Here is a 15,139-nt window from a genome sequence, read left to right as displayed (position 1 = left end):
CATCCAGATGCCTTTTAAATGTTGTAATTGTACCCACCTCCACCACTTCCTCTGGCAGCTCATTCCATATGCACAACACCCTTTGGGTGGAAAAAAAAACTTACCTATAGATCACTCTTCTCAATAGATCAGGAAGTGGTTCTTCTCTAATGTACTAAACCAAGCAGGCCATGCTGTAATCCCATATTTAATGAGGATGATAGCAACAGTCCTTACATTACCATATAGCACAGTGGCCTGGCATGCTTAGTCCAGTACCAAATGTAATTTCATCAAGAGAAAAATAATGCAGAAGTGAATTTTATTCCTTTCCTCCTTCAAAATTCCTTTTGTTGGTATTGATAAGATGCAAATCTCATTTGTAGTAACATCAGGAAAGCTTATTTTTCATTGCAAGCACCCATGAAGAAAGATCACTTCACTGGACTCTGCACCACAACTCCATCAATGAAGCAGCAGGGTATCACCTCCATAGAAGTCGTGACTGCCACAGTCATAGCACTAGAAGAGACACTAGACACCAATCATCTCCTGGACTGTGTTGGTTGCATATTGTGGCATATAAATCCTTTCAGAATTTCAAAGTTGCCATTAGATAAGCGATCTCATTGCTCATTAGTGACCTTGACCCCAAAGGCCAGGGTTGAAAAGTCAAATGACCTGATCCTACTTTCATTCTGTGCAGCAGGACAGTCCAGGTCTCTTGCCTTCCTCTTCTGAGCAATGTCAGTGCCATTTAGAAAACAGTCAAAAATCAAACAATACCAGATTACAGTCTAACAGGTTTATTTAAAATTGCAATTGGACTATAATCTGGTGTTGTTTGACTTTTGACCTTGTCCATCCTGGTCCAACTCCAATATCTCCACATCATTTAGGAAACAATAGCAATCTTCCTTCTCACAAGCTCCAGAAATGCAGCAGCTCACTCAATTGAGTCATTTTAACCCCCATGCATCATTTGTAAAACATACCTAGCCCATCGACATTTTACAAAACAGGCTTTCAATCCGCACCTCAAAGAAAGGCATGCCCAGGGGATAAACAATGTTAAACTAAAAGCAATATGCTAACTTGTGTTCGCTCAGCATTTTATCAAAGTGGAGTATTGATTTTGATGAATCATGATCACCATTTCCTAACAAAGGTAGTTGACCATTTGTGCATAATTTGCTAATTGTTTATTGAGTTTGTCAAGAAGTAGAATTTTAGATAGATTAGTTAATTATATAAAAATAAAGAATATAACAATGACAGATTAAAACACTTCCCTGATTGTGAAGCTACTCTAGAGTATATAAGAGCAGGTTTGGAGTGATGGAGTATCCATCCTGATATTAAACAGCCATTGGTAGTATTCTTTAGGAATAACAGTCTTTTCAGGTTAAAGTAGGGGAAATTCCAAGAAATTGGTGACTCATTTCCCTGGATCTTCTCTCTCGTCTTTTCTTCCCATCTGTCTCTGCTATTTTGGGTGCTGTTTATCTTTGTTGTGTCAATCACCTGTCTAAACCCTTTCAGCCAGTGACAATGGGAAGCTACTCATGATGTCAGGATGACTATGGCTATCTTGCCCACCTCCATTAATTTTCATTCCTTCTCAAAACCAAAACTTATTATTTTCCCAAACACTGCAATTAATAATTCATGATAAATCTTATTTATAGAAGGTTAGTTGCACTTGAAATGTTTAAATGAGGTCTCATGTTACATAGGGAATACTAAATATAGAATACCACAGGAGCTCAATTTTAAAAGGGACTTCAGTTTCCAAAAAAGTATGCAGCTATGTTTTCCTTTTCATTCACTGAAGTTCGAGTTTTACAAGAACTGTATCCTGGCTGATGTTATTGAGATCCACATGGCTACCTGAAATGTCACAGCCTTAACATTTGAGTCCAAATGACTTCTTTCCTAGATATTTTCTGGTAATGACAATTTTTGATAGGATTAATCCTCCTTAAATGATACATCTTTAATTGAACTGTAAAGCACTCTTTAGAAACCAATAGGTTTCTTTTAAAGCTTACATTACTGTAAGGAATGCTCCCTTGCCTCTGTATTTAAACCACATCTATTCTCAGTTCTCAGCCCCTTTCCAATCACCATTAATTGATATAGCTGATAATAATTAGGTTCGTAATCAATATCTTTTCTCAGCACTCAAGTTGGCACCAAAAAATAGTCTTCTAAGGTCTTTTGTCACAGTCAAGTACCATAAAGACCACATCCAATTTTTCATGTGAATTAATTCAGGCTCTCTTGATTCATGCTAAATGCGTTGCTAATTCAAAAATGGGAAACTTGATGCTAAAGTGCAGGCAGGCTTTGTTCTAACATGTATATTAATTGAGCCAAACTCTATCCCTATGTGAATTTCCTGTGGGGTCACCAAGGCCAAGGGAATTTTGCACTGTGTGTGAAGTTGTTTATGAAGTATAACAAACAGAATTACCTTTTGTCCTATTTTGCTCTCAGCGTTTTTTTTCATGAGGAACTATGTAACGTGACAATGAATTTTATTATGCAGTTTGTGATCTGCTTCAAACATTGGGTGATGTGTGCTCCAGCTAAGGCAGGTCCTTGGCTGCTGATGTTTTATCTGGAGCCATTTTCTTGGCGGGTCACTATTGCTTTCCACTCTGAAAGACAGAGTGAAGAGGCAGAATCCAAATCTACCTCGGATGCAATGGGAATTGTATCTGCATTTATGGCGTTATTTTAAGCCGCACACAAGCAATCTAACCGACTGAATTCACCATCCCCATTCTTCCAAGTGCGAAATGTAGAATTCTTTGATCTTTGCTGTTCAGTCAAACCATTTTATCTCCTCTGTCATTATTATTCATCGTAGAAAAGAACTGATCCAATATAACTAACTAAATAGTGGAAAATTATTGGCAAAATCCTCTAAACAAAATTCTGTGCTTGTGAACATTTAGGTACTGATGGCAATTGTGTCCTGAGGATGCTGGTTATTACTAATATAGTCACATATATCACAATGAAAACGTAATATGATGAAAGCAGAATTAATTGGAAAAATGTTTAGTAATTTTAAAAAATAAAGGACAGAATTGTGATGCCTAACATGATTTCCATGGATAATGTTGTGCAAAGGAGCGTACTGCTTTGAATTGCTGAATCCTAAAATACTTCTTGACATTGTGATTCCCTTGCTACTGTCCTATGCTTGACTCACAGTTTTGCTGTTTTTGGCATCCTTCAATGGTCCTATCAAAGCATTTACCACCTGCTCATTACAAGCAGGAACCACTATTGCCCTGATTCCTATCTCTCTTCAGCCTTCTCCGTAATGAGTCTACTGGGATTTAAACTTGCCAATCTCCTTCCTCTCTAACTCAGCCCCATACACTGCCAGCAGATTAACTCTCACCACAAATCTGCACATTTCACTCCAGAATCCCTTTTCACTTGTGAACAAGACCTTGCCATTTATAAGCTTGTTTTTGATTATTGTAATGACATTACAACTTTAACAGAAACATGGGTGAAGAGTGATGACAAATTTCCAACCTAATGAGGCCTCTCTTTTTGCTTATATATTCAATCACTTGAGTTGAAGAATATCATAATGAAGGCATGGAGCTTATCATCACATCACACTTTGATCTGACCCTGATTGAATTATGGTGAAGGCTTTGCTTCTATCAGGATATTTATTACTAGTGTGATAGTGTTTATGTTACTTGCTGTAATATAAGAACTAAATATGAGTAACGTGCCATCAAAAGATTCATAAGTCATTAATTATAGTTCCTGATATAAGCAGATAATCACAGATTATTTGGTTATATCATGCCATACGATGTTTCAAATGCTCTCTCTTAACATGGATTCTGAGATCGTTATATCCTTAAGTCATATGCTATGATACAGTGATAATTTCACAGGCATGCCTGTTAAAACTATACTGCATACTAGCTGTGACATATGACACAATGTTTCTTTCTCTGGTACCTACTCCTCCTTTGACAATCTGAACTTATTCCACCATTCCTTCACTTTTTTTCAGAACCAGCATTCTTAAGTGGATTCTGAAACATGAGAGAAATTTTCTCACCATATTATCATCACTTCTTTCTACACTCAGATTCAGCATTGAGTAACTTCTCATTGTTTCTGATTTTAAATTCTACCTTAACTCATCATAGTTTGTCCAACACTTACATGAGTTTACTCACCTCAGATAATTTTCCTTAAATCATTCCCCCTATGTAAACACCCAAAAGATACTCATGGCTAGTCATTTTTGCCTTTCCACCTCTTACTGTTTTTATTAATGCCATCATATTAATCACAGATCAAGTCCTTGTATCACTTTCGATTCATATCCCAGACCTATTTTCTTCTGTATATATTCTTAGCAAAAACAATCTATTTCTTAATTCACTTGAAAATGCACTTTCAAAATCCTAATACTCCAGTCTTTGGAGCTCCATTTTCCTCAATATTTCTGTAGCTATTTACTGACTCAATCACACCCATACTTTCATCATTGAAGTCCTAGTTCCCTATAAGATCATTATTGTGTTCCTCCCACTTTATTTCAAACATCAAGTGCAAGGAGTTCACTTACATCAGTGTGGTTGCATTCGCTGCCCTGTCCTACCTTGCCTTTTCACTAAGCCATCAAATCAATTTTACTGTAATGTTCCACCCCAGCCTTGAACTTGCATTTTTCTCGAATTTCCCTCCTGTGTCCCTGCATGCCTCTCTGATCTCATCTTCTCCAAGAGAACTACCTCTTGTTCCCTTGATCCTGGTCATGCCAGTCTCAACTCATTTTCCATTGCAATCCTCATTCTACTGACTAGAAGGACAAAGGCAGTGATGTGTGGGAACACTACAACACACAGTTCCCCTTCAAAGTTCACACTGCACTGATTTGGAATCATGTCAAGGTTTTTTTTTCATTATCACGAAGTCGATATCCTGGATCTTCCTTTCCAACAACATTTTGGGTATCCTACCCCTCTAGAAAATGAAGCAACTCAAGCCATCTGCTCACCACTCTCTTTTCTAGGGTGATTAGGAAAAGGCAATAAATACTAACAGAGTCAGTGACACCCATATCCACCGAATGACTAAAAGAAAACTGTATCTCGAGACTCAACTGTACTAATGCATTCCTGGTTATTCATTACATCCTCACCGCTATACATTTGGCCATTTAAAACTCTGTTGCCCATCTCTTAGTTTACAGCAGCCCCCTTCACATTCTTGTGCTCTCTAACTATTGGCTTCTGTTTAAGCAAAGCTATGATTTAATATTTTTAATTTTTGTGTCCAAAACCCTTCACAGCTTGATTCCCCCTAAACTGGTTAACCTCCTGCAAGCCCTCAATTCTCCCATAGATATCTGTACTCCTAGATATTTGGTCGCTTGTGCATATTATTACTCCATTGGTGACAATGCCATCAGTTGCTGAGATAGAATGCATTAACCACTCTTCTCTACCTCTCCACACCACCTTTCTCCTCAAGATACCTTAAAACCTATAACATTGATTGTATGCTTCAAATTTTGAATTAAAATTTCTATTTGTTATTCTTTGTTTTATAATGCTCCTGTGCAGAAAATTGAGCTGCTTCACCACATTAAATATACTATAAAAAAATGAAAGTTGTTGTTGCTTCCCTCCCAATCACCAGCAGAAAGGTTTGAGAGGTAAGACATTGGACACAATGCCCAAAAGGAAATGCAGCATGAGACTAAGAAACAAAAAGAAAGATTTAAGGGGAAAAATGGTTCAGTTGCTTAATTGAGATATTAATGAAAGAAAATAGTTGTACTCAAAGATACTGATATTTAATCTTCTTCACCTGACCTGGCAGCCATTATGTTTGGGGCGATTGGTAGAAAGCTACACTGTTAATCCCCACTCACGATGGACCATTTTATTTGCATTGTTAAGTCCTTGTTTGAAGGGCACTCATGGTACTTATAGAGTTTGTGTACTGAAATACTAATTTTCAGTTTCAGAAGTAGAGGGAAACAGATGAAAGCAAATTAACTGCCAGTAAAGTCCAATTTCATTTGCATCCTTCAATAAAATGATAGCTTTTTTTTATGCCACCTCCAAAATTGAGAATTACCAGCTGAGTACTCTCTGCCAATAATTAACTCAAGTGTTATTATTGTTCACAGAATAAGTTTACAACAGAATTTGTAATCTTTCAGTAATACAAATCAAAGGAACTTCATCCCCTTGAATGCGATGATGTTTCATAGATATAAATGCTATAAAAAATCTGAGCATAGACATCTTTGAAACAATGGGACAGCATTCAAACAGAGCCTAAATCCCACAATAATAAGTCGTAAGTCTGAGAGACAGTCCTAGATTTTCATTCCACTTAAATCAAATGGCATATCTCAAGTGAAAATAAAATTGATTTAAATACAACTTTTAAAAATTGATTAAATTTATTTGTATACTTTATTTAAAAATAATCCAATCACTAATATGTGTATTCTGGATGTTCATATTGATTTGAAAATTTGGGAGATACATTTAATCAGGCATTCTAATACTGTTTATTAAATACTGAAAATATTTTAAATCTGTTGTTAATCTTAACAGTGAGGTAAATATCATAAGGGCGTATATCAGAACTTAAGTTCATTGTGGAAGCAACCTTCTAGATATTAGATCTGTATCAATCTTCCTGAAAAAGCTTTCTTGGCTGCTGTTAGTAAAAGAATGAGTGAGTTATTCAGATTCAGAAAAGACCTTAAGATCAAAACTCAAATGAATCTGTTGAAACAGAAAGACTTGAACTGCAAGTTGGGATTCATAATTTGTAGCAAAACCTGCTTACGCTGGGCTTCTGACAATCTTAAACTGCACTGGGGACAGATGTGCTGAGAACATGTTCTTTCATACACTCATACAAAGTGAACACTGTCTGTAGAGGTTCCCAATCTACCTTCAGCAGAGATCTTATCCATTAAAGGCCAGGATAACTTTCACAGAGACTTCAGGAAGTGATCTCAAATGGATTATTTACCTTAACATTGACAAGTGAAGGCTCCTTTCAGAGCTGAAGAATATTTATATCCTAATTTCTAGCAAAGGGAGTCAGTATCTGCCTTGCAAAGGGTCTTTTCTTTTACATGGTTGGTTTCATTTAGAATGTCTTGGATAAAGAATTTCCCTTGAATAATAGGAGCTTTCTTCAATACAGGATAAAATAAGTGGTGAAAAATTGACCAAATTTGTCATCAGGATGGGCAGGGATACCAGAAGCTCAATGGAATTACTGAGCGATGAGCCAAACGTCTGGCTGCATTGAAGTGATGAGCCTTCTTTCCTTTGCTCCTTTCCTTTTGCTATGTCTTCCCCATTTGAGTTTGATTGTTGTTGCTGATCCTGCTCTTTCGCCTCCATGTAGAATCTCTCTGTAACATAATATGACACAGCACAATGCCTAAAACATAGTGACATATTACATAGTTTTCCACACCCAACAGTCTTCTGCTTGAACAGTCTTGTCATATGAGATACAAACATACAAATTCACAGCGGGGGTAGATCATTTGAACTACTACATCCTATTGCATCATGGCTTTAACTGTTATCAGGGCTGCTCAGGAGAGATGAGTTGAGCAAGGATGCCATATGCCAGATCTACAGGCGTATCTCTTATCACCTACAGTCATTGTCCTACCCTTCTCACAGACAGAGTTGAATAACATGGGGATGCTAGAATTATGGCAGCTATCTGGATGCTTGTACAACATGTATAATACAGTTTTATTGATTGGTCACCAACTGTACACATATAGATCTTACCTATTCTGTTGACCGATCTTTCAGCCCATGTTGTTACAGTGTCCCAGTAAATGGATATCTAGTTAGTCCATTACTTCCTGCAGTGTGAGGGGTCAGGCAAGGCCACAAAGGTGGTAGTTTTCTTCTTGGGATGAGTATCAGAGATACAGAAAGGAAACTTGAGAAGGGGGAAAGTTTCTGAAATACTCGCTGAGAAACTTAGAAATGCAAATATTGTGTTAATTTAAAAGAGCCACTTTTGAGTTTTAGATACAATTATTACTAACTGTATTCGAGCATATGCCAGGAGATACTCTTGGGTTAAAAAAAAAATTCATCATACTCGCCCCTCAAAACACAGTCAGCAAAATAAAGTTGCAATGTTCTACAGTTCACTTGGCATTGGTTATCTTAGCATTTACATCACTTATGCGATATCAGTTATACAGATATCTTTTTCATGTTCTCATCAACCCTCTGAAGTATTATCATCACTTTAGCTTGACATCAACAGCTCACCTGCTTCCTTATCACCTTCACAGTGTTAAATTTATTCCTGTAAGGGCAGATGAAGGTCACTGCGCTTCACAACTTATATTCTGAGCCAGATTCCAACAGGAATGGAAACATCTCCCGTCATTGCTATAACATTATTGCAGAAGCCAGTATGCTACAGGAAATTGTTCGTGGCTGTATTTATCTATTTAAAACTATCAATGTGCATTTAAATATCAATTTTACTCAATTGCCTTACTTCACAAATAAGATAAATTTAAGGAGGTTTGGATATCTTTGAGGAAGAGTAGAATAAATAATTTTGTTTGTACTAAACTATGTTTTGAGTTGGATATCAAAAAATAAATGTATATCTTTGTTTGCCTTTCATTAAGTGCATTAGAAACTGCATCTATCAAATTGGTGAGGAAGGCCTCATATTACATTGCCAAGTATTAAGTTATTCCACGTTGATGTTGCTAAGTAAATGATACCCACATTATTACACTTGTTTTAAAATTGTTTTACACCAGGACGTTGCAGAGTGGTGTCAGTTAATGAAACTATTTTGGAGCAGACTGTGACACCTTCTGACTCTCCCACCTTGCCACTGACCTCCTGGTTCATGGCTTTTGCTGCCCTGTAATGTTCCATCTTGCCATGTCTCCAGCTTACAGCTTGCTTCTTGCAATTAAGACTGTTCATCGTGCTTCTTAACACTTACTTCCAGAGTTCTTGTTCACAGCAAGTTTTCAGAAAAGAGAATTGACAAGGAGGAGATTGTGGAGTGAGAGAATCTTTGGGAGGAAGGATCGACAGTGACCAAGAGCAATGACAATGATCTCAAATGGTTGGCAGTGAGAGGGCACTGGAGGAGACCATTGGTCCTCTGGGCCTGCTCTGCTATTTGATATTGTCATGGCTGATCCTCTATCTCAATGCAATATTCCAAGTTTCTCCTTAACGTCATTTGAATACTTAAATGCCCACCAATCACTTTCTTGAATATATTCAGTGACTTGGCCTCTACAGCTCTCTATGACAGAGAATTCCATAAGTTCGCTCCCCTCATTTCTCATTTGTCTAAAATGGCTAAATACATATGCTGAGTCGAGAAACCTTGGTTATAGACTCATAGAGTCATACAGCAGGAAAACAGACCCTTCAGTTTGACTCGTCCACACCGAGCAAGGTTCCCAAACTAATCTAATCCCATTTGCCTGCGTTTGGCCATGACCACTCACACAACCACTTCCGCCCCTCACAATTCCTCATGCATCACACGTGACATCATTTCCGCCCCTCACACCATTGCTGATGCCACACGCTCAGTGACTTCCGCCACCCCTACTGTCGTGCCTGCCACCACTTCCACCTCCATCAGCGCCATTCACCTGCATTCTGCTGACACTCCCCCCACAGACCCCACTGTCACTATCCCCACCCCCCAGAACCCCGAGGGGAGCACTACCCCTGCTCATGACTCCACCCCCATTCCCCCAACCATCACACCCACTCCAGTTACAAGTTCCGCCCCCACTCCCAGCTCCACACCCACACCAGATCCCAGCTCCCAGCCCTGCCGAGTTTTCACCATCCCTCCAGACCTCCCCCTCACTGAGGACGAACGATCAGTCCTCAGCAAAGGACTCACGTTTATCCCCCTCCATCCACGCATCAATGAATTTAATACACACCGTGACGTCAAACAATTCTTCCGTCGCCTCCGCCTCCGAGCTTACTTTCATAATCAAGATTCCCGCCCACCTTCCGAGGACCCCTTCGCCCACCTCCAACACACTGCATCCACTTGGACACCCCGCGCTGGCCTATTACCCTCCCTCGACCTCTTCATTTCCAACTGTCACCGGGACATTAACTGTCTCAACCTGTCTACCCCCTCCCCCACTCCAACCTCTCACCCTCACAATGCGCAGCCCTCCAGTCCCAACCTTACCATCAAGCCAGCGGATAAAGGGGGCGCAGTGGTAGTCTGGCACACTGACCTCTACACCGCTGAAGCCAAACGCCAACTCGAGGACACCTCTTCCTACTGCCTCCTCGACCATAGCCCCACCCCCCATCACCAAACCATCATCTCCCAGACCATTCAGAACCTCATCACCTCAGGAGATCTCCCACTCACAGCTTCCAACCTCATAGTCCAGGAACCCCGCACTGCCCGGTTCTAACTCCTTCCCAAGATCCACAAGCCTGACCACCATGGCCGACCCATTGTCTCAGCATGCTCCTGCTCCACTGAACTCATCTCTACCTACCTCGACACTGTCCTATCCCCCTAGTCCAGGAACTCCCCACATACGTTCGAGACACCACCCACACCCTCCACCTCCTCCAAGACTTCCATTTCCCCAGCCCCCAACGCCTCATCTTCACCATGGATATCCAATCCCTCTATCTCCATCCGCCATGACCAGGACCTCCAAGCCCTCCATTTTTTCCTCTCCAGACGTCCCCAACAGTACCCTTCCACCAACACTCTCATTCGTTTGGCCGAACTGGTCCTCACCCTTAACAATTTCTCCTTTGAATCCTCCCACTTCCTCCAGACCAATGGGGGAGCCATGGACACACATATGGGCCCCAGCTATGCCTGTCTCTTTGTTGGCTACATAGAACAGTTGATCTTCCGTAATTACACCAGCACCACTCCCTACCGCTTCCTCCACTACATTGATGACTGCATTGGCGCCACCTCATGCTCCTGCAAGGAGGTTGAGCAATTCATCAGCTTCACCAACACATTCCACCCTGAGCTTAAATTTACCTGGACCATTTCTGACACCTCCCTCCCCTTCCTGGACCTCTCCATCTTCATTAATGATGACTGACTTGACACTGACACTTTTTACAAACCCACCGACTCCCACAGCGACTTGGATTACACCTCTTCCCACTCTATCTCTTGCAAAAATGCCATCCCGTATTCCCAATTCCTCCGCCTCTGTCGTATCCGCTCCCAGAAGGACTGGTTCCACCATAGAACACACCGGATGGCCTCCTTCTTTAGTGACCGCAAATTCCCTTCCCACGTGATTAAAGATGTCCTCCAACGCATCTCGTCCACATCCTGCACCTCCGCCCTCAGACCCCACCCCTCCAACCGTAACAAGGACAGAACGCCCCTGGTACTCACCTTCCACCCTACAAACCTTCGCATAAACCTAATCATCCGCCGACATTTCCGCCACCTCCAAAAGGACCCCACCACCAGGGATATATTTCCCTCCCCCATCCTTTCCGCCTTCCGCAAAGACCGTTCCCTCCGTGACTACCTGGTCAGGTCCACGCCCCTCTTCAACCCACCATCCCATCCTGGCACTTTCCCCTGCCACCGCAGGAATTACAAAACCTGCGCCCACACCTCCTCCCTCACCTCTATCCAAAGGAGCCTTCCACATCCATCAAAGTTTTACTTGCACATCCACTAATATCATGTATTGTATCTGTTGCTCCCGATGTGGTCTCCTCTACATTGGGGAGATTGGGCGCCTCCCAGCAGAGCGCTTTAGGGAACATCTCTGGGACACCCGCACCAATCAACCACACCGTCCAAGGCCAAACATTTCAACTCCTCCTCCCACTCTGCCGAGGACATGGAGGTCCTGGGCCTCCTTCACCACTGCTCCCTCACCACCAGACACCTGGAGGAAGAACGCCTCATCTTCCGCCTCGGAACACTTCAATCCCAGGGCATCATTGTGGACTTCAAAAGTTTCCTCATTTCCCCTTCCCCCACCTCACCCTAGTTCCAAACTTCCATCTCAGCACTGTCCCCATGACTTGTCTGGACTTGTCCTACCTGCCTATCTCCTTTTCCACCTTTCCACTCCACCCTCTCCTCCCTGACCTATCACCTTCATCCCCTCCCACACTCACCCATTGTACTCTATGCTACTTTCTCCCCACCCCCACCCTCCTCTAGCTTAACTCTCCACGCTTTAAGCTCACTGCCTTTATTCCTGATGAAGGGCTTTGCCCGAAATGTTGATTTCGCTACACTTTGGATGCTGCCTGAACTGCTGTGCTCTTCCAGCACCACTAATCCAGAATCTGGTTTCCAGCATCTGCAGTCATTGTTTTTACCATATCCCTCTAAACCTTTCCTCTTCATGTACCAACTAAATGTCTTTTAAATATTGTAACTGTACCTGCATTTATCACTTCCTCTAACTGTTCATATGCACCATCATCTGTGTGAAAATGTTGTCCTTTCTTTTAATATTCATTCAGAGGATGAGAGTGTTGCTGGCTAGATCAGCATTTATGACCATTCCTAATTGACCGGGGAAGTTAAGAGTCAACCGTATTGTTGTGGGTCTGGAGTCAGACCAGGTCAGGATGGAAGTTTCATAGTGCATTCGTGAACCAGAAGGGATTTTCCTGACAATTGATAATGAATTCATGGTCATTGTTAGACTCTTCATTCCAGATTTTTTTATTGAAGTCAAATTCCATCATCTGCCGTGGCAGAATTCGAACCCAGACCCCCACAACATTACCCAGGTCTCTGGATTAATACTACTAGCCATATGTCTTATATCTTTACTCTCTCACCTTATACTTATTCCCTCTCAATTTGCAATCCCCACCCTTGTGAAAAGACCTTTGCCATTCACCTTGTCTATGCCCCTCACAATTTTATAGACCTCTATAATGTCCCTCCTTGACGTCCTATGCTCCAGGAAAAAGGTCCCATCCTATCCAGCCTCTTCTTATTGTTCAAACTGTCCAATCCCAATAACCTCCTTGTAAATCTTTTCTGCAGCCTCTCCAATTTAATAATATCCTTCCTATACAAGGGCAATTACAATGTTCACAGAACTCTAAAAGGAGCTTCACCCATGTCCTGTACAATCACAACATGACATCCCAACTGCGATACTCAGTGCTTTCTGACCAATGAAAGCAAATGTGCCAATTTTTTTTTAGTACCCTCTCTACCTACGATGCCCCTTTCAATGAATTATGTACTTGGACCCCTAGGTCTCTCTGTTCTATAATACTACCCAAGGACCTACCATTAACTGTTTAAGGCCTGCCCTAGTTTGTCTTACCAAAATGCAACACATCACATTTATCTAAATTAAACCCTATCTAACAATCCTCAGATTATTTTTCTAGTTGATCAAGATCACATTTTAATCTTCGATAATCTTCTTCATTATCCATTATATCATCAATTTTAGTATCATCCACAAACATACTAACCATGCTTCCTATATTCTCATCCATATCATTGAAATAAATGACAAACAGCATTGGACTCAGCACTGATCCCTGTGGAACATTGCTGGTCAAAGGCTTCTGATCTGGAAAACAATCCTCTCTGTCTCCCACCTTCAAGTCTATTTGTATCCAATTGGCTAGCTCTCTCCAGATTCCATGTGATCCCACTTTACTAAACAGTCTAACATGCAGAACCTTGTTTGAAGGCCTTAGCAAAGTCCACTTGGACAATGCTTTCCTCTCAACCCTCACCTTTCGACTTGATCACATTCTCAAAAAACTCAATCAAGTTTGTGAGATATGATTTTCCACTCAAAGCCATGTTGACTATTCCTAATCATTACTTGCCTCTCAAAATGCCTGTAGATCATATTTCACAGAATCCCTTACAACAACTTACCCACCACTGACATCACTCTCCGGTCTGTAGTTCCATGGCTTTTCTTTCCAGCTGTTTTTAAATAGAGGCACAACGTTGGCCACCCTCCAGTCCTCTGGCATCTCACCCATGGCTGAGACTCCTAGGGTGCCAGTAATTTCTTCCTTAGCTTCCTACAATATCCTGGGTTGATGAGGTCTTGGTGATTTATCTCCCTTTATGCATTTTAAGACTTCCAAAGTCTTCTCTTGTGTAATGTGGACTCTTTTCTAGACATCATTATATTTTTCCCCAAGTTCCCAATCTTCCTAGTCTTTCTCCTTGGTTAATACTAAGGTGAAATATTCATTTAGTATCTCAGCCTTCACCTTGTTTTCACACACAAAAAGCCTTGTTGATCTTTAAGGGGCCCTATTCACTCCCTAGTTGTTCTTCTGTACTTAATGTACTTAGAATTTCTTTGGAATCTTTGTAACCTTAACTGCCAAAGCCATCTCATATCCCCTTTCTACTTTCCTAATTTCCTTCTTAATTACACGTCTATTCCCTTTATACTCCTCAAAGGATTCACTTGATCCCATCTACCTATATCTGACATGTACCTCCCTAACCAGGGAAATCCTCCTCTCTGCATTTAATCTGTACAGTTTGTTAGAATTATATACATTTAAATCAGATCCTGCTAAAACTAATAAATGCCAACCTAGTCCAACCAATCTCTCTTCATGGGACAGTCTGTCATCCCCAGTATCAGCCTAGTGAACCTTTGCTGCAAACCGCTTATGGCAAGTACCTCTGCTCTTAGGAAAGGAGACCAAAACTCCAAATAATGCTGCAGGTGTTGGTTCACCACGGTCCTATACAAATGTGATAAAACATCCCTGTGCCTGACCTCAAATCTTCTTGCAAAGAAATCCAATATACCATTTGCCTTCATAATTGCTTGCTGCACCTGCCTACTTTCATTGACTGGTGTACAGATCCCTTTATACTTCTGCAGTTCCCAATATATCACCATTTAACTAATCCATTTTTAACTGTACTGAATCAATGATGTGTTTGCTACCTCACCTAAATCATGCTAACCTCTAATTGCATCTTTCTAGTGACTCACAAGCCTTCCCAGTTTTGTGTCATCTGCAACTTGAAAATGCTGCATTCGCTTCCCTCATCCAGGTCATTTATATATACTGTGAATAGCCAGAGACAAAGCACC

The sequence above is a fragment of the Hemiscyllium ocellatum genome, chromosome 1 (assembly GCF_020745735.1).
Source record: "Hemiscyllium ocellatum isolate sHemOce1 chromosome 1, sHemOce1.pat.X.cur, whole genome shotgun sequence".
Lineage (NCBI taxonomy): Eukaryota > Metazoa > Chordata > Chondrichthyes > Orectolobiformes > Hemiscylliidae > Hemiscyllium > Hemiscyllium ocellatum.
This window is presented reverse-complemented; position numbering follows the sequence as displayed.